Source organism: Triturus cristatus, chromosome 3_2, assembly GCF_964204655.1.
Source record: "Triturus cristatus chromosome 3_2, aTriCri1.1, whole genome shotgun sequence".
NCBI classification, from domain to species: domain Eukaryota; kingdom Metazoa; phylum Chordata; class Amphibia; order Caudata; family Salamandridae; genus Triturus; species Triturus cristatus.
In genome coordinates, this window is record NC_140584.1 from 218,090,612 (window position 1) to 218,116,827 (window position 26,216).

The 26,216-nt window shown below is 41.5% G+C and overlaps 1 protein-coding gene across 3 annotated transcripts in view; it reads left to right on the top strand.

Annotated features, from left to right (window-relative positions):
- Positions 1-26,216, top strand: part of LOC146857046 (histamine N-methyltransferase-like) — a 383,299-nt gene that overhangs the window by 59,252 nt on the left and 297,831 nt on the right. Inside the window, exon 2 of one of the 3 annotated variants that reach the window (XM_085647544.1) lies at positions 3,326-3,479. The exons of the other annotated variants lie outside the window; for them this stretch is intronic. The gene's annotated coding sequence lies outside the window, so the exon portion shown is untranslated. The remainder of the gene's footprint in view (positions 1-3,325; positions 3,480-26,216) is intronic. 3 annotated transcript variants of the gene reach the window in all.

Genomic DNA, 26,216 nt, shown 5'->3' on the forward strand with positions numbered 1-26,216 from the left:
TTTGGATTCGATATTTTTGTAATTTCCTGTTTGGAGATAGGACTTCGATATTTTGGCATTCTATATTTTGGCATCGATATTTTTGTAAGTCTATATTTTTGTAGTCGATATTATGTCAGTGATCCTTGTCAAATATGCCCATTCAGGTGCTGCATACTTCCTGTTTGATACCCTTATTCTTTTTGATCTTCCGTCCTTAGGCTGTTCAGAATCGCCACCAATAAGATCTGTTACTGATTGCAATGCTCTTCTTCCTTTTTTTCACACCTTCAGACCAATCAGCTTAAATAAAGCTTTTATCTTCAGTCAGATTTGTCCAATTTTCATCTTCGTCTGTCTCATGATTTGCATAACTTTCAACAGGGGCACCTCTGACTGCTCTTGAGGGTTTTCAAAGTTAGAGTTTTAAAAGTTTGATTTTCTTGTTCTTTTTGTTCTTGGTCTTTATGATCTTGTTGTTCTGGAATTCTTTGTATTCTTCCTTTTCTCTATTCCCCCCCCTCAGGATCCACATAGTGAACTTGTGCTTGACTGTGAACTAGTGGTACGTATCACCACTTATTCATCTGCAGTCTTCTCTCTCTTGTGAGACGTGTGAATTTTATGTGGCATTCCTCTATACTTAACAGCAGTATTGGTCACCAATAATACTTGGTAGGACCCTTTCATCTGGAATCCAGATATTATTTCCTCTGGTGCTCGTTCACCACAGCCTAGTCTAGGTCATGGCAGGGTTCTTCACTTGCTGAAGGTGTAGCCACATTCACCTGGTGAGTGACAGTTCATAGCATATCAGCCTAACTCTTGCAATAATCCAAAACTAGATAATCATTTATGTTTATACATGCAACTGAAGGAATACCTGTAATTCTCATTCCTCGGCACATCAGAATCTCATGAGGAGAAAACCCAGTAACAATACCAAGGGAAAGTTATGCACAGACCTTTGCTAGCGTTGCTTTCAGAAAGTAGGGGCTGTCTCTACAACTTCTCATGCTCTGGGTGATATGAATAATTGAATTTCTGTTCCAACTTCAGTACCTAATAACCTCATTTTTTAAATGTGTTCCTATACCTGACTCCAAAGAAGCTGGTAAACAGAATCTAGGGATTAATCCTGACAGTAAAAGCTTGGCTACACTGAGGGCATCACATCGCCTGGTGTGCGCATGACCAGCGGCTCAAAAGACATACAACCACAAAATATATCTCAAATTGTTACATGTGTTATTTCCACAAAATCAATTTTTTATTTTGTATCGGGGTCTTTTGACCTTCCTATTTGACTCATGGACATATTAGGTTTCCTACTGACATTTAACTGTATATAATGTTGGCACCTTTATAAAATGTTGGATATACCAAAAGTTTTTAAAGATGGCCACCATACCATCATATCTAATGTGTAGGCCATGAAGATACATTACTATCTACAAGAACGTTAAATCATGCAAAACAATCCTTCCACCAGTAACACCCAATGTTCATTTTTCCCTTTTGAACATCCTGCTTTTTCCATCCTTTTTTTATCCTCTGGCAACTCGGTTTGCAGTTTCCTCATCTCCTTAAATGATTGAACTGACATTGACAAGAAGATATTTTTGATTGGCAATTGCACAGAGTAGTTAGTACTCTAGCGCACAGTAGCTCTCGACACCAGCCTAGGGCCTGCGTACTTGAATGCGGGCATGGTGAGGACACGCCAATTGAGCGCTAAAGGCACACCAAAGGCAAGCCCTTCTGCTCCCGAATGGGCCCAGGAGCCAGGAATTATGCCTTTTTGTCTACAGATAGTCTCACTTACACTGCCTCCCAACTGCTTGACTGCTTGCCCTTCACCCCTTTACCACTAGAACCTTTAGTTTTTTCAGTGAATTTCTAAGGCTTTTTAAATTTAAAATGCAAATTCCTAACTAGAACTTACCTGTAACCTTTGATTTTTTCAGTTAATTTTCATGTTTTTTTTTAAGTAGCAATGGTCTTTGCAGAATGGTGTGAAAGGGGGGGGGCTCTGACCAGCTCTCAGAAATCCCGTTGAGTAGGACCTATAGAACGAACCAGGAGGGCTTCTTGATTCCCAAGGTCCTTTAGCATCAAATGCAAAAACAACAGTAGATGGACAGAATGTAGAACAATGTTATACATTCACCCCAGTACAAAGATATGGGCCTAAATCCATTGTTTTTTTGCTCACCATGCCATTCCAGTATGAACCCAACCATATGCAAATCAGTCTGGACCCTGTGCCTCATGGGAACAGTCCAGCCCGAACTGCCTAGCCAAGTCCTCCCTGGACTGGTCCTAAGATGCTTGTTTCTGGTCCAGGGAGGACCTGGCTTGGCCGTTCGGCCAGGTCTAAACTGGGGTGGCATGGTGAGCAAAAGAATGATGGATTTAACCCTGATCTCTTGACTGGGGGAGAATGTTTTGATTTCTTCTGCATTCCGTTCATCAATTGTGTGTCTTTTCCTTTAGCATCAAAGACAACTTTATTCCCCAACCAGTAGTATGCCATGAGACGTGTTTGCAGAGTGGTGCAGAAAGGGGGTGAGGCCTCCGAAAACCTCTTAGCAAACTGACTGTGTGGATCTTGCTGGAGGTAACAAGAGGGATACTTGGCCTCCAAATTCCCTCAAGAGCCAAGGACACTTCATCCTCCAACTAGTACTATGCTAGGAGGCATGTTTGCAAAATGATGGAGAAAGAACGTCTTTGATGATTGCACAGGTAGTGCCTGTATGATTCTATGAGTGCCATTGCCAAGGGCAGATTGTGAATACCGGGTGTTTTTAACAAAGTGAAAATCCCATATATGGACATATTTTACATATGGTTTCAATGTAGTTATTTAGTAAGATACTAATTTAACTCTTCCATTTGTAATAATTTGTCGAAATAACTAAATCATAAATGCATTTTCCTTCTTCACAGCAACACCAGAGGTCGCAATGACATCAGCAGTCATTAAACAAATGAAAAAGTGAAAAATAGATATATAGACATATTTTACACAAAGTGTGTGTCTATCTCTTTAGTAACATATTGGTTTAACATTATTTTAACAACACATTTATTAAAAAGAAAAGTTAAAAAAATAACTCAACATCTGAACTCACAAATAGAACATATCTACCAAACAACCATCAAACTACCCATTGTTACCCAAACTCATGGGGAATAAAAAACTGCTGCCAAACTGGTACAAAGCACAATCTGAAAACATCACATTACTGGGAAAGTAAGTAATATCTTTGGATAATATACTGTTCAGTAAAATGAATAGGAAGTATACACCCACTCCTCCTTCTTGAATCTTCTTTTCCAGGAGTTTATTGTGAGCAGTTGGTAGATTTTGACTGGAGTCTGTTTTTGAATTCATGGAATAACGTCTCTAACTGCCGGTCAAGCAGAAGGAAGCTGGAGGACCATCTACATCAGTGGCAGCAGCAACAATTCCCGGGCACAAAGTCCCATTAGAGGTACATACTACTTCAACAGATATGGCTCCAGAGTTTTCAAGAATGCCCACATATTACATGAATTGTAGTTTTGTTATAACAGCTGGTGAGCAGTGTGTTATAGCTATTCACAATGCTGCCAAAAATCATACATGGTATTTTTTCCCCCTCTTATATTTTTTGCACATTTCATAAGAGGAGTTTATAGTGAGCAGCAAGAAGGCAACGCAAAGCTAAAGGACCCTCGACTTGAACAGTACACAACAACCCGAAGCAGAGAGTCCATTCAAAAGTCCAATCTAAACTTCAAGATTTGGCTCCACAGTTTTCCCCTATCGCATCATACTGCATGGATTGTGGAGTTGTGAATGCTGAGGAGCAGTCCATAATGACCCTTCTCAATGCCGCAAAGAATAATAAATGTTGATGTTTTCTTTTCATTGTTGGCCCTTCATAGTTTTTCTACATTACCAGGCATTTTATCTTACAAAATAGGTATCTTATGTGTTGTTCACTTTATTATATTCTAATTTATTGTAACACTACCTACATATAACTTGCCGTATAGACAAGTCAAGCCATCCCTCTACAAATAAATACACAGGTAACTTTTGCCAATTATCATCATTTACTTTTTCTCTTTTTAAATATAAGTCAACAGTCTGTATTAAAATCTTCTAGTAAGTGCATCGACAACATATACAAACATACTCTGTTTTTTTCACTTTCTTAAAACTATCATCTGTAATATATGGGTATTGTCCTGCAACTCCTCCTCTTAACAACTCTTCGTTTTTCCTAGAATCCTGCTCAGGACCAACGAAACAAAACTGCACATCACTGCAAACCTATTCCATATCTGCCACACTACAATGCAAAAGTGCTCTATTCATTTCTCCTAAACATTAAGCAGGAGTTTTCACATAATGCAGTCTCCTACCTTAAAGTTATCATTGTTGAGTGGTATAACTTATTTAGTTTTTTAAACTTCGCCTTGGAAAGATATGTAGGAATTTTACAAAGTGCATGAGTGCATAAGTAGAGCCTGAGTGTTTCATCAGTGCACACGTGTGCCTCAGTATTTTAATGACTGTATGGGTTGTAAGTGGGTATTTAGATGGCTATATAGGTTTTGCTCAAATATTATAATGATTGCATAGTTACAGCCTTGTTAATGGCGTAAGTCAATAGTTAGTACCTAGGTGATTAGATGAAAATATAGATAATTTCTGCATAGTTCAATGACTACATAATTTCTGCCTGCCTAATTGCAAGAATACATGTGTAGTGTCTGGGTAATTAAATAACTCAATGGATAGTGAACCACTGATTTGATGACTTCCTGAGTAATGACTGGGTGATTGCATGAGTGCCTGAATACTGCCTGACTGACTGAGAAAGGAACATCATTGCGGTTAGATACATAACAGTTGTCACTATATTTCAAACTCATTGGTTAACTCCTTCTGTCAGTATCAAACTACCTGTTTTACTGAATACATGCTTTTCTTCTAAATTAAATCTAGGTATCGCACTTGATATATAATTGCCAATTACAATCCAATCTTTATTTCGGTCCGTGGCCCATAAGAGAACATTGCAAAAACATACGATATATAAAAACAGATTGAAACTTTAAAACCCCCAAAAAAACAAGATAAAATTGATACAAGGACGATTAAAAAATCAATCAGCATTTATTCCATTACTGGTTCCTAAAAAAGCCAAATGAGCCCACCACATAAAAGATAAAAACGAGATACAGCGTAAACAATTGGCAATTGACTATTATACTTTAGGAGTCTAAAAGTTTCTTCACAACGCCTTATACACAGGTTCATACACAGTTGTACCAGCCATCTGTACCTGATTTTTTTTTATATCCCGGACAAAAAATTAAATACATGGATTTCAGTCTCCTCCTCTGAACGACATGCAGGGCATCCCAGAGCAGAGCTGTCGATCCATTTGTTAGAAAATGCACACAGAGGGAGAGAACCGTGCCTGAACTGTACATAGAGTTTCCTAGCTAGGGCTGGTTGTATTTCATCTAGGCATGGCTCCAATTTATAAGTATCCTTTATGTTCAGAAAATTACCTGTGAGAGAACAGATGGCAGGATTTTCATGGAGTTGAGCGAGTTTACCCCCCCTGTAGCTACTAAGTAGTTGTTTACATGAGATTGTACTACAGGCAACCTCCTGATTACTCCAGAGGCTGTCTCTACCTATGTTTTGAAAACCTTCTTTCAGGTGTGCGAACCAGGCCATTTTACCTATACCAGGAAATCCCAATATTTCTTGCAACTCTGTCCTATATTCAGCCAGTTCTGGGGTCACCCATAATCGCTGCCAGAATATTAGGGGTCTACAGCCAATTTCCTCTGCAATTGGTCTAACTCCTAGGTCCAAGCGTAGTGCGACAAGTGGGGAGCACACTGGTAGGCCAAACAGCTGTCTAAAGAGCTTATTCTCAGTCTTAATAATTGTCTTGGAAAGGCAATACCCCTGAGTTCGGCCCCAAACATAGCAGCACTCCTTAGGTGGGTTTTATAGATCTCTATTACAGGTCCTACTGGCTTATGAAAATAATTTCTGGAGAACTTAGCCAGCCTGCCTGCCATCTGGGCTAGCTTAAGACTTGACTTATCCATTTATAGACCCCAATCCATTTTTTCTTTTAAGGTGGGACCTAGATACTAAAAAACAGATACCCACTCAAGTTGGATACCATTCATATCTGGGTTAGGACAGGTTGTGTGAGCAGAGTTGAAGACCATATATTTTGTTTTCTCTATATTTTGTTTTCCAACCCCCTGTTTCTGCAAAACTTGCCAAAACCATCCAGGATTCTCTGGATACCCATTGGTGATTTGGACAGCAGGAGGGTATCATCTGCAAACATCATTGCTGGGATTAGCTTGTGTGCTCGCTTTGGAGTATCTATGTCCTTCAACCTGCTCAATGTAACAACCAGTCCATTGATATAAAGACAAAACAGGGTGGTAGCCAGCACACACACAGCCCTGTCTAACTCCTCAATTTATTGGGATTGGCGGAGTGAGTTCCCTGTGCTTCCCATGCCTGATATGTGAACAATTGCCCTCATGCAGTCTTCTTAACATATTCAAGAGATATTAGGGAATTCCAAGGATGCTTACTACCACCCAGAGGGCATCTCTTGGCACTAGGTCAAAAGCACGTTTGAGATCCACAAAGACCAAGTATAGACTACCACCTTCTAGATGCACTGTTTTCCAATAAAGGAGTTGGAGCCTAAATATTTGGTATATGGTGGATGTTTTTTCCCTAAAACCAGCTTGTAGAGGACAAATATGTTCCTCCAACCAGGTCTGTAAGTGATCCAATAAGGTCCTTGCAAAGATTTTTTGTGATACATATATTTGATGGGCAATAATGGGGACCCTTTTCTTATACCCTAGAAGAATCTCTGCTCCAGCCCAAGTTGACGGGCATGCCATCCCTTGTAATATAGCGTTAAAGAGCACCCACAGATATGTTCGCCAGATGTTAGGCTCAGCACTGAAAAGATCCCCAGGTTTCTTGTCCAGACCTGGGGCTTTATCAGGAGCTGTTTTTTTTACAGCACTGATAGCTTCGGTCAACTCAGGGATCTCTGTGTGGGGGTTTTAGGATGGCTGGGTTCTGTGGTCTGGGTGCTAACATAAGTCTCCGGTGGGCTCAGAGGGCCTGGAAATGTTCTTTACAACTATCAGCCGCTGTATTGGGTTCTAGAGCCACCTTTCCATTTCTGCTGCCTGTACTCACAATGTTTCAGAAGGCTTTTATATCCGTAACCTCTAGGGCCTGTTTCAGAGATGCTCATTGATCAATTTCCCATGATTTTTTTGCAAGTGAACTGGTGTCTTCATAGAAAGCCCTTGCACTTCATGTTTGGTTTATACTCTTAGATTTTATGGCCTCTATCAGGGCCCACTTTGCTTTCCGACAGCTTTGGTTAAACCAGGACTGCTTAACCTTTGCCCCCCCCCCGGGTGGCCACTGGCCAGAATATGTCCACCACTTTAGTGGTCATTGCTTCATGCAACTTAGCAACTATTGTTGGGGATGCAACAATACCATTTATGGTTGATAATTTTGCTAGTTCTAAAAAAGATGGTATGATGGATTCCTACAGAAAGGTCATTCTTTCAGGGGATTGTTCGATCCAAATCCATCTTAAATTTTGCCTACCATTGATGAGTAATAGTCTATCATCTATTGTTCAGAGTTCTCAGCGTCTGACAGCTGCAATTCCAAGGTTAAAGCATTATGGTCGCTGTCATGCCGTGATTGGACAGTGAAATCAACAACCCTATCCCACATCCATATTTCTATCAGGATGTAGTCTAGGATGGAAGAGTGACCAAGCCTATTGAAGTTGTGTTTTCCAAGGGTATCAGATCTGGTTTGGCCGTTGCAGGGTCGATGGAGTGATTTAAAGTAAGCAACTTAATCTGAAGAGCCAGTGGTGTCCATGCCCTCAATGTAGGAATATAAGGCTTAGGGATAGCCCAAAGCCGATCCTCCTCAGTGGGTGGTGTATCATAAAAATCTTTAGTTGGCTCGAATTGACAATTTAAATCACCCCATATACCTGCCAAAGCATTTTTGGTGAAGCTAAGAATTAGGCGGTCTAATTGATCTAAGGTCAAGGATTCTTGAATGGTCCTCACGGGCCTTGAATAGACATTGACCAGAACTATTTTGAAGTTTGGAGAAAAGGTAAGCATGATACACAAGATGTCATCAGAAAAGGACTCCAGTTGAGTAACCGTCCAGCCTAAATAGGAACCTACCCAGATACACAGCCTCCCAGAGGGCCTTCCATTTCCTCTTGAGGAGGCATCTATTTTGAAGGTTGCAAACCCCATACGCAATGTCTCCTCCGTTGTCCTTGTTTCCTGGAACATGCATATATCAACCCTGTCAACAAAATCCCCAACATATAATTGCATACATGGCTCTCTAGAAACATACATTGCTTTGTTACTAAGCGTGCACATGCATCAGTGAGTTTCTAAAATGAAAAACAACATTTTGAAATTTTTCAAAGGGCAAAACCTTTTGGGAATGGCAAACCTACATTATTTCTCAAATACTTCTTCTGCTTCTAAATCAAACATTCAGCATATCTCAAACAAAAGTAACTCTCGGAATGAAGCTAGCACAAGATCGCTCAAGGCATCCTTCTCAATGTTAAACAAACCATGTTTAAAGAAAAAGACTACTCTCACCATATTCATTACATTTTCATCAGCCTTACTTCACATAGATTACCATGTAAACATATATGTGATTTCTTATTAAATGTATACATTCTAGCCCTCTTTCCCAAAATATATACCTCTCTGCATCTTTAAGTAAACTCAAAAGTCCCACCAAGTCTAGCTCCGTGACCGCTCTGCTCCCTAAACTGCACAGGCTTCCCATGGAAAAACGCATCCAGTTCAAGGCTTTATGTGTGGCGCATAAAATCCTGTCTGGACAGGCCCCGTTGGGCCTGGCCAAGCTACTTAAGCCCTACACCCCATGACGCCTATTAAGATCGGCTGGTCGTGCTTTGGTCTGTACCCCCCGCGTCTTCAAAGCCAGAGCTGGTGGCCGCTCCTTTCGGAACTTAGCCGCCAAACTCTGGAACTAACTGCCGGTCCCTATTAGAATTATTCAGAAGCACTTGGCGTTTCGTAAAGCAATAAAAACCTGGCTCTTTTCTGGCCCTGCTAAATCCTTGTAGGTCTAGCTGTCATCCTGCGTCTATCTCTTGGTTGTTGGTCTTGGTCAGGGTAGCGCTGGGACGCCCCGTTGCTGGGGCAGCCATGCGCGCTACAAATCGGATTAATAATAATAATATATATAGCTATGTGCAAGCACAAAAACCATATCTTATTATCTAAGCATCTGCAAAGCGGTCATATAAGTTAAAAAACACATTCACAAACACTTCCCAATACATTCCGAACAAGTATTAATACTTTCTAATCCATAGACAGGTGGACAACATGTTCTCACCTTTTATTTCCCACTATACCATTCCTGTTTAATAATTTTATTAAAAGTACTACAACTCCCAGAATGCAAATAACAGATGTATCTATTCTGCACATGATTTTACACATTTAAAACATTCTTAGTGCCTCATAGCAACTTTTCTCAAGACTATACTTTTATTTTTCATTAACTTATACAATGTAATAAAGAGGTGCTAATTCATTTTTCTCTATCTTCCCAAAACATTCACCACTAACCTCTTAAAAACATACAGTCTAATCGATACAGTTCATTTAATATATTTTCTCATCACTGTGATACTCCTTTTAATTAAACTTTTAATTAAACTCCCATATACATCTTCATTTCTAATGTGCATTTTAAAAATAATTGGAAAGTTATACACATACCAGTGAATTCAGTTTGTAGATTTTATTGCTGTTTAGCTCTTTCTGGATAGTTTTGACACAATTAAGATTTGTAAAAACTAACCATAAGAATTGTACACCACTCGCATGCAAAGCAACTCTAAAATAGCAACCTCTTCTACTTTTCAAACTATCATCATGAAAAATGCAGAAATTGGAATCATCTTTCATTTTAGTCTACTGCATCTCCACTTGTGAAGGATTAGCATCTGTTAACCCTTTCCCTCTCTTTCAAAAAGAGGTTCCCGTTGGCGTGTTTTCGCAATGTGTTCGTGATGACCACGAGTTCAAACCTATATCTAGATTCATTTTTCTGAAATGTAAATACTACACAACAGTTTATTACATAGTCCTGAGTTGGAAATTAAAACTTGCCATTACTTACATTATGTCATCACTCCTCAACTTTAAAAAAAGTTCTGTCTCTTTAACACCCTTCCCCCAATACAGTCTTAGCTCAGTGTACCTGCAAACCCAGTGGAACCAGTAGGGAAAACGTTTACAGCACATTCTAGAAGGAACATGCTACTTCCAAATGAGATACAGCAAGTGTGGTTTACTCCACAGATTCAAATGCAGAACAATGTCTGTATTACATTTCTTTTTTTTAAACAACAGCCAATAATAAGACTTTTTCCTGAGCCATCCAACACACTACCTAATTTTATGCACTTTCATGCTGACCGCATCGAATGAAATATATATATATACATACATACATATATATATATATATATATATATATATATATATATATATATATATATATATATATATATATATATATATATATATATATATATATATATATATATAATCACAGGAAAAACCATAGGTTTCACACACGTTATAGTTAGGAATTAGCATTTCAAAAACCTTGCAAATTCACTTAAAAAAACAATCCTCTGCTGATGACTTCAGATATTACATCACTGTATTTAAACACTTATTTACCCATGTCTTCTTCCATTAATTTTTAGCTATACATATATTACAATTTTTTTTTTTCAGAAAGACACATATGTCATCAGTGATGTAATATAGGATTGCGGTCGCGTGAGTTATAGTTGCCTGCACTAACTATAACAGGGGAATTTCATTGGTTTTTCACGAGTGAAATGTCCTGCTAACTATAACATGTGTGAAACCTATGGTTTTTTAAGTGAATTTGCAAGGTTTTTGAAATGCTAATTCCTAACTATAACGTGTGTGAAACCTATGGTTTTTTCAGTGAATTTGTACGGTTTTTTAAATGCTAAGTTATGTATTTATTAATATATATTTTTTTTGAAATTTTTTTTACTGTGCGCACCGTGCGCGCGCGGTGGGCACGCTGTGCGCTTCACGCACCGCGCGCCCACTTTACGCAGTTCGGGCCATGCGCGCACGGTGCACGAAGTACGCAGAATTTTTTCTGTTTCTACCGTGCGCGCACGCTACGCGCACTTCGCGATTTTTCGCAAAAAAAATAAAATCTTTTTTTGGCCCTTGGGGGTCCTTCTGGGACCCCCTGACAAATGCTAGGGGGTCAGGAACTATCCAGCCTGCCCCCTTTTCACGTTCTCCACCTTTGTTTTTCACCCCCTGAGAGTGCGAGAGACAAAATGGCGGCCGACACTTCCTGGTTTCGACCGATTCGAATGTTTACTAAGATCTAACAACCAATCAGAATTGCGCATGCGCAAGGCAGGGTGCGCGCACCCAGCGCGCACGGTGCGCGCGTATAGAAATTTATATGCCTTTAAATGCTATTTTCTCAGAAAATACTGAACAGATTTACACCAGACCTGGAAAAGGCACTTCCTTGACTCTATGGCTACCTCTATGCCAAATTTCACGTAATTCTGTTCAGCCGTTCGGGCTGTAGCTGCGATTAAAGTCCCTATGGAAAACTCCATGGGGAAAACGAGTTTTGGGACCCCCCCTTTTTCTCGGCCCCCGCTTGACGAATCACCCCGAGACTTTCAGGGTAGGAGCTGAGCGGAGCGCTCCATTAGTTTTGAAAATTTCGCGAGGATTCGTCAACCGGCGCCAAAGTTATTCAAAATAGAATTTTCAGATTTCCTATGGAAACTCGGTCCTAACTATAACTATCTACTGGCGGTCGCCAGTAGATAGTTATAGTTAGGACCGAGTTCCCATAGTAAATCTGAAAATTCTATTTTGGATAACTTTGGCATCGGTTGACTTATCTTCGTGAAATTTTCAAAACTAATGGGGCGCTCCGCTCAGCTCCTACCCTGAAAGTCTCGGGGTGATTCGTCAAGCGGGGGCCGAGAAAAAGGGGGGGTCCCAAAACTCGTTTTCCCCATGGAAATAGAATTAAAAATCAAGTTTAAGTGTTTAGATTTTGGTTGGCTCTAAAAAGAGCTGTTGTGTTCATTGAGTGTTTTTTTGTACCTACAAGTAAGTACCGATGCAGAGTCTAAAGTTCAAGAGGAAGACTCTGTTCCCTTCATCTGTGAAATGTACACGTCTCCTCTATAAATGCCTTGCATGTTGTAACGCAAGTTGTTGTGGTATATAGAACCCATACCATAGTCTCTGAGGAAAGCAGAAACAGACCAATTGACGTGCTTTCTTGCTTTCTCAATCTGCGGACAATATTGGTTGGACCAGTTCCACTTTTGCCTTTGGCATATATTAGAATATACAAAGGTAGTTTGTGGAAAAAGTGACATCAATTGCACAAAGGTGTCCTTAACAAGCATTTCCAGACCTACCCCAGTTAAAGTGCCTAGGTCATTTCCACCACAGTGCACAATTATAAGGTTAGGCTGTGGGAGATGTTGAAAGGATTTCATCAAAGGCATTAATTGGTGCCACTTTAACCCTCTCTGACCAATCCATTTAATGTCTACATTTGGCAAAGCAAGGTCTTTCACAATACCTCTTTTTCTGCATACTTTTCACTCCAGTAGACATAGCTATGACCTACAATCCACACTGTGAACATATTTCAAGGAGATCTGGATTAGGCCTGGGCAAAAATTTCGTTCCGTTCGCGGAAATTGCGAAAATTGGGCATTTTCGCGTTCCGCGGAGAGCGCGGAAATGTCAAAATGTACGCATTCCGCAGCTTTGCGATAATTTGTTTCTTGCTCGCGCTGTAAAATAATACATTATCGCGCGCGCGCGCGATCGCCTTACCTGAATCCCCGCGTTCGCCGACAAGTTTTCCCAATCCGGTCGCGTTCTCCATGAGATGTTGTATTGTTTTAGCCATTTGCGCTGTCTCGCGACAGTACGCGTCTGCAGTGACGTCATGCATCGCGCGATCACGTCTTTCTTCTCGCGATCATGCACCACGAGACAACTGAAAACAAGATGGCCGCGCCCGCGAGCAACCGCAGGGGAAGTTGGCGACCCGCAACCATGCAGAAAATTTCGCGAACGGGCGGGAAAAAAACTTCCGCATCTTCGCGATATTTCCACGTGTTTGCGGAGATTTGTGACATTTTCGCGATAATTTGCGAAAGTGAATTTCGCAAATTCCGCCCACCCCTAATCTGGATGCACTCAGAAGGTGTCTTTCAGTAGAATGGCAATATGAAAAGAAAGATAGTTGTAAAATGGAGGCTTACATACTATTTTTTTAATAAAAAGAACTCATTGGCTGTTTCAGACCATTCAACACTAAAAACTTGGCTGTATGTTTACATTTTTAAAAACATGTTTTGTATTGGTTCAGAAAAATGTGTTTCCACAGAAGATTACTTTGGATATGCTGTTAGGTTTGAAAAGTCAACCACTCTTGCTCTTTGGATTAGAAACATTGTGTGCTGAACTTCTGACCTCTCTGCTCACACCAGTGTTCCATGATCTGTTGCTATGGTAGCAGGCAGAAGTGATGTTGGGGTTAGGAATCATTTGGAAAGGGTTGAAATTTGCAACCAATAGAAATGTGTGTTTCCATTTAAAAAAATGTGGGAAGCAATGTGATTTGAAGTTAACATGTATAAGTGTGATAAAAGAGAGGGAAAGTTTGCCATTTAGTGGTTCTGGTGAGAGGAGTACAGCTCAGAGATTGTGGCTCTGATAATCTGCTGTGTGAGTGGCACATTTCTTTCTCAACTAACTACTTTTAAAGTTGAGTTATGAATTTGAGAGGGGATGTATGTGGTGTATTTTGATATAAATAATAGAAATTTGTTTCTTCTTTTAAAGTTGTGTTTTACATTTTATGTTTTGGAAGATATTTAACTGCCTTGAACTTGTAAGATATTATGGAGTATGTCTTCACCATAAGTTAAGGTGTACTGGTATCACCCAGAAATACTGTTTTGTGCCTAGAATCACATCATGAGCCTGAGTGCACACAGGAATTGTTGTCAGAGATTTAATTTGTGTTGCTTTTGTTCTGTAATACTTGCACTCGTAGGAAAGGGGCAGCTTGTTTTCTTGAACTGTGATGGTTAGCATTCAGCACAAATCACTATCTCACAGATGAGAGGCAAATGCTAACACATTTGAAAACAACAGGGTAGATTTTCCTTCCACTCCTGCAATGGGTGAGGTAGTTCCTACATGTTCAAAACTCCAATTAACCCTTACCACAGGTTATCTTACATACATCTCTGCAGTCTTCATGCAGTTGTGCAAGCGTCCATGCAGATCTCTCTTGCACCTGACAACACACAGTCTCCAGAAACACACTCTCAGCACACAGGCAGCTGCTTCTGCTGCACTCCCATGCTTACTATGCAGCACTGTGTGGTATTTCAGATAGCAGTGTGTAACGCTAACACATTCAACATCACCAAGGCTCATTTCCTTTGCTCTAGTCTAATCACTCACCCAGGTTCCACATGCTCATGCTCACAAGTAGCTGTTAGGACATGTGCTCTTTTCTGCCTCTCTAAACTATAAGGAAAATGTGTCAGGCTGTTACAGTAATTATCACTTGCTCTACCACAGTAGTAAATGTGCTTTGAAATTGCCAATGAAATATCGTTTTCTGCCTAGAATCACACCATGAGTCTGTGTGCACACAGGAATTGTTGTCCAAGATTTAATTCGTGTTGCTCTTGTTCTGTAACACTTGCACTCGTAGCAAAGGGGCAGCTTGTTTTCTTGAACTGTGATGGTTAGCATACAGCACACATCACCATCTCACAGATGAAAGGCAAATGCTAACATATTTGAAAACAAAACAACAGGGTAGTTTTTCTTTGCAGTACTGTAATGAGTGAGGTAGTTCCTACATGATCATAAGCCCAATTAACCCTTACCACATGTGCTCTTACATACATCTCTGCAGTCTTTATGCAGTTGTGCAAGCATCCATGCATATCTCTCTTGCACCTGACAATACACAGTCTCCAGAAACACACTCTTAGCACACAGGCAGCTGCTTCTGCTGCACTCCCATGCTTACTATTCAGCACTGTGTGGTATTTCAGATAGCAGTGTGTAACGCAAACACATTCAACATCATTAAGGCTCATTTCCTTTTCTCTAGTCTAATCACTCACTCAGTTTCCACATGCTCATGGTGTCAAGTAGCTGTTAGGACATGTGCTCTTTTCTACCTCTCTAAACTATAATGAAAATGTGTCAGGATGTTACAGTAATTATCACTTGCTCTACCACAGTAGTAAATGTGCTTTGAAATTGCCAATCAAATATCGTTTTCTGTATTGTTAAATATTACTACTTTTTTTCTTTTTTTTCAGATCTAGAAAGAAAATTTAGGAAATTGAATCAATTTTTCTTTTAATTAAAAAAACCCATTTATTTCTAATTAAGTTATTTTGTTGGTCAGGTACGTTTAAAATATCTGTATTTCTCACCCCTTCACTTTCATCCTCCCTTTTCTTTACTTCTCCTCTCTCTGCTTTTCTCATTCCCCTTTCCTCTCTCTTCTTCCTTTACTGCTCTTTCGTAACTCCCTCACTCCTTCTCTACTACTCCCCTAGGTTTACTGCCTCCATCACTATTTTTTCAACCATGTTTCTCTACCTGTCTCCATATGTCTCAGTCATTCTAACTGACTTACTCCTTCTCAGTTCCTTGCTCTCTGTCTCTGTTTCTGTCTCTCTCCCTTTGTCTGTCTTACCCTTAATTTCCTTAACATCTCTGTTTCTACCACTCCTCCTCTCTCCATCACTCATTTTCCATCTATGTTGATTTTTTAACCTTCTCCGTCATTCTCCTTCCCTCACCTTCCCTAACTGTCACTATCCTTTACTCATAGTCACTCCTATTCTCCTACTTCACTTCCTCCTGTCTGTATCTCACACCCCTTCACCTTTTCGCATTCTTTCCTTCACTCTCCCTCACTCTGCTTTGCTCATTGAAATCCTGACTCCCTTTCTCTCACTCCAGTTTCCTAAATCCCTCCATCCCCTCACTCCCCATCTCTCACTTTCCCTTACCCCCTTTTCTAATCCTCATACCCCTTATCTCACCATCACTCCACTTCTCTTACTTTCAATCCCTTTACCCTGCTGTACTTCATCCGCTTCATCTGTTACTCCCTTTTCCTATCTCCGTCCCTTACTCCCCTTTTCTCACTCCCCCTCCCTCACTCTCCATTACTCACTGCCATTCCCTTACTCATTCACTCTTCTTATCTGTATCCTTTACCCTTAGTCCTTTTGTTGCAGTCAGTCTTTCACTTCCCTTTCTTGACTGATCATACTTTCCTTTTCTCACTCATTCTGTCAGTCCTTTCCTCCTCTTCACTCAGTCATTTCAATAATTTCAATCATTCATGTATACACTACACTTTCATTCAATAAAATTACAACACAGTATATTAGGAATATAGCTCTTCTTGGAGAAGTGAAGTGAGTTCTGAAAAGAACAATTTTTTTTTCTTTTTTGTTTTGTATTTTTTTTTTAGTTTTTTAACAATTTTGTATTTTTTTAGAGCACCAAAAAAAAACAGGGAATGAAAAACTGTTCAACAGGAACAAAAACAATAAATGAAAAAAATTATGGGGTGGCGCATGTGTGCTGCTGTATTTTGTTCTCAATCAAGTTAATGCTGCTCTCGCCGTAGCAAAGAACAGCATTGCACACATTGCAATGTATGTGCACCTTCTGGAACAGTGGGCGGATATCCAGTGATCTTGTACACGGTGAATCTGCGGCCGCAGATGATGTGCTCGGCTGAGCAGGTGGAGGGTTGTCTCTTATGGCTCATGTCGACTCACGAGCATAAGCTACAGGATGCACTGTTTTGAAGTGCCTCAACATGGAATAAATACTAAAGGAGTATTTCTTTGTGGGATCTCCTCTAGATAAGACACTTCCACATATAGTGCATGTCACCTTTGGGGCATTGCCTTCTTTTGGCCCTCTGGAAAGGTGAAGAATTTCCATATGAAAGAGTCTTTTTGTTTCTTCTGCCTTGGTGGTACCACAAAGGTCTCCTCCTCACTCCCTGAAGAAGACTGCTGTTCTGCCATTTTCAAATACTGGAAAAGCTGTTCAGCTCCTTCTCCCAGGAAATAAGAAGAAATAGTGATGGGAGTGGGTGTGGTGCTTGAAGATTCTGGAACAGAAACTACTATGAACCAATGAAAAGTGTTGTTTCGTAATCACATGACTTGCCGTGTGCACACCGCGCGCGTACGGTGCACGCACGCATGTGTGCACGGAGCATGCACGCATGCGCGCACGGAGCACGCAGGGTGCACGCACACATGCGCGCACGGAGCCCGCACCCGTGCGCGCACCCCCACGGCAGAAGATAGCCAAAGAGAAAAGTTAAGAACATGAAAACACGTAATGGAAGACACTTCCTAACGCACTAGGCCTTGTCACAGGGTCTCAAAAGGACCCACAAGAGCAAAAATAATGCTTTAAAAAAAAAATAAAAAAATTAGCGCGCACCGTGAAAAACCCCTAAAAGAAAAAAAGAATTTAAACTGTTTATAAGTTTATAGAAGATATTAACTATGCTGTTCAACTTTAGCCAAATAAAAAAAAAAAGAGCTGAGCCATTCCATATTACAGGATACAGTCAATCTATAACTTTATACATAGGTAGTTTATTGTAAAATAAATATATACAAAATATATTATACATAAATAAATTAGCATTTAAAAAAACTTGCAAATTCTGTAATAAAAACATAGGTTTCACACACGTTATAGTTAGGAATTAGCATTTAAAAAACCTTTGAAATTCACTGAAAAAACCATAGGTTTCACACACGTTATAGTTAGGAATTAGCATTTAAAAAACCTTGCAAATTCACTGAAAAAACCATAGGTTTCACACACGTTATAGTTAGGAATTAGCATTTAAAAAACCTTGGAAATTCACTGAAAAAACCATAGGTTTCACACATGTTATAGTTAGCTGGACATTTCACTCATACAAAACCATTGAAATTCCCCCGTTATAGTTAGTTCAGCTAACTATAACTCGCGCGCCGGCAATCCACTGCTGATGACGTCACATATTACATCACTCATGACATGGTCAGTGACATCACTCATGACATCGCTGATGACATCTCAAATGACATCACTGATGACATCACTGGTGACATTATCCAGTGAATATGTGTTTTTCTGAAAAATAAATATTTTTTATATATGTATATCTAAAGGTTAATGGAAGAATGAATAGGTAAATAAGTGTCTAAATTGATTTTGTTTTGTAAAATTAATTGTATAACTGACTTATTAACAGTATCTTAGTGAATACAAGTATTAGTGAGTAATGTTTAAATATTTAAATATCTGTATCAGTGTCTCACTTTGTGTATAAGTGGCTGCATGGGTTGGTGAGTAGCTACATGAGTGTGTATATGGGTTATTAGTCCGTTTTTAGAGTATCAGTATGAGTGTCTGTATGGTTCAGTGGGGGATATTACTTAGCGTATAGATGCATGAATGAGTGACTCACTGTTTGTATGTGTTTTGAAGACAGTATGTGAGCAGGACAGTATGGGTGGATGAGTGTGTGTATGGGTGAGTAAGAGAGTGAATGACTGTCTCAATAGTGTCTTTATGAGTAAGTCCATATGTTTTAAACTAGTATATGTGAGTATTGATGTATATAAGTGTGGATATATGAGAGTGAGAGATTGGAAGAGTTCCTTTATAATAAGTATGTGTTTCTATAAGTGATTGTTATAGAGAGTAAGTATGTGTATGTTTCTTTAGAAGTAAGTGTAGTGGTGTGTGTATTGCTGTATATGCAAGTAAATGGATGTTTATTTGCATGTGTGAGTATGTGTGTGAGTAACTCTATGTATGAGTGTAGGTGTGTAACAGGATGTATAGTTGTAAGAGTAGATATGATGACTGAGTACATGTATGAGTGACTATATAGAAGTGTTGATGAATGAGTGGATGTGTATGTAGATTTTGGAATTACTGAATAGGTTGTTCTAACTGGTATTGGTATCTATAGTTTTCAAAACTTTAGTTTGTATTTTTCAATGTGTGTATCAAAGTTTATATTAGGCCACTGTGAAGCTTGCATTGGTTCATTTAGTTTTCCACTGCCATCGCGCTGGGGTGCATCCCAGAGCCGTTGGGAGGCTCATAAAAGCCTTCTTTTTTATTCTTGAATACACGCTGGAGCGCATAAGAGGGACGTAGAAAGGCTCCGGTTATTAACCTTGTGTTCTTTTGAGCATAAATGCTGGAGCCCTTATAAATAAACGCACTGATTCTGCATTTACAGCATGGAAGCTCCTATTCTTTCTAGACGGGCGCGCTGGAACGCTACCCTCTAGTCCTGAAGTTTGAACACTGCTGATGAACAGACGTATCGCTTACTGGGATTCAACGATATAATTGTGCTTGCTGTCGGCGCTGTATAAACATGTGTGGGACTTACATGCTGATTGTGGATGTTAAGGGGGAACACCAATCTGACTCGACTTGAGTTGTGCTGAACTTTCACTTGAAAAGCTGCAGTTCATACAAGACACTGCCCTGTTCCTTTGGCACCTCCTCATTTTTGTTCATTGATTTTTCACGGAGAGATCTAGAGGCCTTAGAACTTGCTGCACACTGGCCTCTTCTGAAAGGACTATCATCCTAATATTGTGTGACAGTAGTTCGTAATACAGACTTTTCGCTAACTCTACGGTTTATGGTGGGGAACAGTATTGAGGGATCTTTCCTGAATAATTCTGCTGTGAAGGTCCTTAAATAAGCGTCATTGACGGTAAGATCGAAGCATCCCGTCCTTTGACCTACTGCTCTGCCTGCCTTCCTGGTGGTTCCTTTCTGATCTCACCTCTTCTGAGGGGTATTAGGCGACCTTCTGAGTGTGCCGCTCGCAGGCGCAGGACCTTGCTTTCACTCAGGCTCATCCAGAACTGTTTCCCGCAGCGGACCTTGGCGCGGACAGCACGGATTTCCACTAAACTACACGGGGCTTTTAATTGTGACTTTATTTAATTTGCGGGACTGCGAGGACCAGAGTGCTTTCTTTCCTGCTGATCACTCGCACCTGGCTCCTCTTCCCGCCCCTCACTCCGGCCAGTATTTCACGCCTCGCGGCCCCCGCTTCGCGGGAGCCGCTCGCAGGCGCAGGACCTTGCTTTCACTCAGGCTCATCCAGAACTGTTTCCCGCAGCGGACCTTGGCGCGGACAGCACGGATTTCCACTAAACTACACGGGGCTTTTAATTGTGACTTTATTTAATTTGCGGGACTGCGAGGACCAGAGTGCTTTCTTTCCTGCTGATCACTCGCACCTGGCTCCTCTTCCCGCCCCTCACTCCGGCCAGTATTTCACGCCTCGCGGCCCCCGCTTCGCGGGTGCCGCTCGCAGGCGCAGGACCTTGCTTTCACTCAGGCTCATCCAGAACTGTTTCCCGCAGCGGACCTTGGCGCGGACAGCACGGATTTCCACTAAACTACACGGGGCTTTTAATTGTGAGTTTATTTAATTTGCGGGACTGCGAGGACCAGAGTGCTTTCTTTCCTGCTGATCACTCGCACCTGGCTCCTCTTCCCGCCCCTTACTCCGGCCCATTTAACCCTCGCCTGTGGGGCAAAGCCCGGGCCAAGGGCGGGCCCGTTCTAGCCCGTTACAGACCGGGCAAGACCGGACCGGGCCATATCTCTTTCATTTGCCTGAGCGTTCCGGCTACCCATCGGTTGTCTCGTACTGCTGTAACTGCTATCTCCAGTGACCATAGCTTAAAATGGCAGCAAGGGAAACTCGTAGTAAATGTCTTGTAAGCAGTGGATCTGTATCAGGGACTTTAGATGCTTTTTTAATACGAGCCAATTCTCTATTAAATAATGAGATAACGGTTCTTGAAAAGCGCCTCTCTATAGGCATTGAAAATGCCAAAAGATCCTCATTGGGTCATATCGCCCAGGCAAGGACGCCTGACAATGTTCCTCTGCCCGGTAAACAGACACTATCTATTGTTATTCCTGCTACTCCTGTTTTTAATTCCCCTATTGATAATGAGTGTCCTCACAGAACGATTAATGCTAGGATATCGCCCGTGAAAAGCCCCAATCCCAATCCCACTACTAAAAACAGTTTGGTTGGTAGGAAGCGTTCTAGAGCTGCTAGGGAGGGAGCCATTCCTAAGAAGAATAAAGGCCCCCCAATAAAGAGAAATAAGTTGCACAAGTCATCAGTTTTTCCCCCTCGCACTGATACAGTTCCTGAGAGCACTACAAACTTTAGCGCGTCTCCCGTCGCTATAAGCAGATCTGTATCTACTATGACTACTTGTCCAGATCAGGTGGCCTCCCTTCATTCCTTAGCTACCCCTACTTCTAATACTAATATGGGCATAAATATTGAACCCTCTTACAAAGATGTAAAGGCTTTATTAAAATCTTTGCTTGATCCTCTTTGTTCTAAACTGGACCAATTGGAGGATAGAATAGCTAATTTGACAAGGGTAGTTGAGTCTTACTCCAACCCCTCCATTGTTCCATCTTCTTCTGAAAGGGGGCGGGGTAATGTCGCTGCATTACAGAGTACAAGCGCTTCAATTTCACAATTACCTATACATACTCCCGCACCCCCGACACTGCCAGCCCAGGTTTCCACACTCCCCATTAGTAGCTTTATCCCTCCCTCCTCTACGGTGACAAACATAAACTCTCTAGGAAGGGTAGAGCCAGATTTGCACCAGACCATTATCACTAATGCTCCCATTGCTGGAGTATATCTTCCTCCAAATCTCCCCCCAGAGGCTGCCCCGCTTGTTGTAGTTCTAACGGGAGTCCCTAAACTTACCGAAGGAACCACCGAATCCTTCTCATCGCTCAAGAACAAAGTGGTGAGTTGGCTTACAAACCATAGACCCCTCCCCCCAAATTTTTCGGGTGAGATTTTGATGGTTCGTAGGGTCCACTGGGTGGGCAATACTAAGAAAGGTCTTACTGGGGATTGTGTGATTATAACCCTGAGGGATAAGGGTGCTGTTTCTTTCATCCTTAACTCTCCCCACATGGGGTCTGAATCTTTAATAAAGCCCCTCCCACTAGCTTTTTTCTATCCCCCTCCCAGAAGACACCAGGAGCATGATTATGATCAAGGGTGGACACGTGTGGGTCGCAATGGATTTTGTAGTGGGCATAGTACTAGATATGAACCACAGGGCTCTTCCTTATATCTGGGGGATTACAATCGATTTAGATGTCTTAGCGAGGTTGATTGACTGGTCCTAAATACATGTTCGATCAGTGGGTCGATCCACGCTGAACCATCTACCCAAGGAGAACCAGGCAGGGGAGTTACTAAAATTACATCTATGGTGCCACCAAGCCCGACTTTATACTCAAATCCGGATGAGGACTTTAAAATTTTACCACAGACTGTGTCTCTCGTGAACTCCCCTACTGTCCCCTACACCGGGGATAATGTCTTTGCTTTATGTACTAATCCTCCTTCTATAGCTGATTCCCCAAACCTAAGTATAGATGCCCCTACCATAGGAGAGCCTAAAACTGATGTTAACCTTATCTCTTGGAATGTAGCGGGCCTAAAGAACAAACAGATATGCAATGAGTGGGGTAATTTTATGGACACCTTTGATATCTGTTTGTTACAAGAGACATGGGCCACGGAAAACTACCAACGAGAGGGGTTTGCCTCTTTTGGCATTCTGGCTTTATCTAGTGTCAGGGGGAGACCTTCTGGAGGTCTTAGCACCTGGGTTGCAATTCACCTGGGTGCTAAAGCCAGGCAACTTCAAACAGGATCTGATGACATTTTATGTGTTCTACTGGACCTGCCTGAGAACAGGCATTTGGTTCTCCTAAATGTCTATTCTAGACCCTCCCCAGGAGGAGGCGAATCTAAGGTCATTACAGCTTTGAATGATTTTATTCTGACTTTAGATCCAGATTATTCTGTTATAGTAGGCGGCGACTTTAACTGCCAGTTTGAGCCACTTAGTCTCTCAGCTCAAAATGACCCTGTGGCGGAAGACACACATTTAAATATCCCTGATCCTATGATCCCTACGGTCAGAGCTTGGACCCCATTAGTACTCCAAATTCTTTCTCTTACCCTCTCTTTATCATTGAGGGCCTGTAATGGCCGATTTAAATCCGACCAGCCTGGACATACTACTTTTAACAGAGCTGGGCATTTGTCGATCTTGGATTATATCCTGATCGATACAAAATCATGGAATAAGGTCCTAGATTTTAGAGTGGTCGTTCGTGATGATAGCGACCACAATGCCCTTACCCTGAAATTAAAATCAGACCATTGGGGATTTTCAACGTATGCCAGTGGGGTGTTCCCTCCTTTGCAATCTTTAACTCTTCATAATAATAAACGAAGAGTCAAATGGTCTAGCATCCTCATGCGTCCTGAGAAACTGGCAGAAACTTATAGATTGGCACTTCCCTGCCTTAATGAAATGGCCGGCGTTGTGCTAGACTGCTCTTCCGCGGAAAGTTTATCCAGCCCCGTTATTATCCACACTCAGTTATCAATGAAAATTCTGGACGTTTTTTCTCGTTCAGAGGTTCCTAAGGCACCTGTGCCCAACAAGCAATCTTGGTTTACAGGTGAATGTAGGAAACTAAAAACTGAGTTGATTGTGGCAATAAAAGCAAAGGATAAACTTAGAACTAAATCACTCCGTGCCCTTTATAAACAACAGACCAACAGGGCAAGGAAGTCTTGGGAAGACGATATGTGGGAGGAGCTAAGAGTATCTTTACAGAATAAGGATTTTAAGACTTTCTGGGCCATTGTTAGCAATGGAAAGAAAGATTCTGACGCCATCACTGGTTCTAATATTGCCCCTGCAGTGTGGGAAGGGCACTTCGGTGGCCTATACTCTATAGCGGATCTTAATTTACTTTCCCCAGTTGACTCTTCCCCTAATACAGCTTGTCGTGCTGCAGTTATCCCACAAATTAAAATTAAGGAGGTTGAAAATGCCATCTCTATGCTCATACCTAACAAAGCGCCGGGCCTGGACAAAATCCCAGGCGATCTCTTTAGGTCTGAACCTACGGTGTGGGCTCCTTACTTATGTGTCCTTTTTAACTCCATCTTGTATGGTGCAGAGCCACCAGTAACCTGGCGTGGCGCGGAGATAGTGCCTATTCACAAAAAAGGCTGTCCTCTACAGCCCTCAAATTATCGCCCGATAAGTCTAATTGATACGACCCAAAAACTATTTGGGCGCATAATTTTGAATAGATTGCAGGCCTGGGAAGAAGAAAATAACGTTTTAAGCACTTTGCAGGCCGGCTTTAGGAAGGGTACTTCAACCCTCGACCAGATATTTCGTCTTCAGGTTATATTCTGGAAGACTGTGAGAGTAGAGGGTGGCAGCCTCTACCTCATTTTTGTTGATCTAAGGTCAGCATTTGATCTGGTTCCGAGAGAAAAGCTCTGGGCCGTTCTGCAAATGCTCAACATTCCCCCCTATCTCTTGGATGTTTTGAAGAACTTACACAAGGCCAATTTCGCCCAGGTTAGATGTGGGAAGTATGGCGAACTCTCCGACCGCTTCCCTGTTAGCCGAGGAGTTCGACAAGGATGCGTGTTAGCTCCTACGTTGTTTTGCCTATACATCAATGGACTCATAAAACACCTTTTAGCCCTCAAAGATATTGATGTTCCTAGGCTTGCTTCGGGCAAGGTTCCTGCCCTAATGTTCGCTGACGACACCCTGCTGTTGTCACGCACTCCCATGGGAATCCAGCGAATTTTAGATGGCTTTGTTGACTTCTGTGGTGACAGGGGCCTTGAGATCAACCTAGCCAAAACGAAATTTATGATTCTCAACCCTCCTAAAAGTACTCGCCCCAGCCCAGTTCTGAATGGTATCCCCCTTGAAAGGGTTAAAACGTTCACTTACTTGGGGATTACACTCCAAGAAGATCTTGGCTGGGGAGGCCAGGTGGTCAATTCTACACTTAAGTTGACCCAAACCACAGGAGGTATGGCTAGATTGTTTAGTGGCACGGTTTTTAAACCAGCGGCTCCAGTGGTAGAAATCTTTAAAACTCAAGCCCGACCTGCCTCTACCTATGGAGCAGAACTATGGGGCCATTCCAAAATAGATAGTCTAACGAGGGTCGAAAACTCCTTTATCAGGAAACTACTAAGTTTACCCCCTAGCACCCCGCTGGTCCCAATTAGACTAGATCTGGGACTGCTTCCTATTGAAGAAGTGGTGGCGGCCCGGCCTGTCCACTATTGGAAGAGACTATGGTCTAATCCAGACCTGGAAATTTTTAGAGATGAATTTCTGGATCTCTGGCCTACACTTAAACACATGAAGATTCCTTGGTTAACCCACGTTAGGGAAACTTGTTTCAAGATTGGTCGCCAGGAACTCTGGGATACCCCAGAAGGTTCCTGCCTATCTGTTTCTAAAACCAATCTTGCTGAAGAACTAAGATACTTTCATCTAACACGCCTGCACATGGATCCTAATATAGGCAGGCTGACTGAACAGTTTCTTCAGATTAAACCGAACTATGGGAGGGAGTTATTTTTGGATCTGATTTTCCCTCCTGTAGCCAGGAAATTATATGTTCAATTTAGAATGGGTACCCTACCACTCAGGTCCTTTACTTCTAGATGGGACATTAACAATAGTATTTCATGCCCTGCATGTGGCTACAAACTGGAGGATGAAATTCATATGTTCTTTGTTTGTCCAGCGTACCTTACCCATAGGAAACGTTGGGTAAAATCGATTTGTAGGAACCTTGGTTTTAGAGACTGTGTTAATGCCCTGCGAGTCTTAAAATACGACACCCATCCCCCAATTGTGTTCGCAGTTTCACGTTTTCTTAATGCTGTATGGTTTCAGCGCAGGAAATTTTCCACCAACTCTTAATAATGTGAAAATTTTAATCTGACTATTTTACTCTGTCCTGGTGGT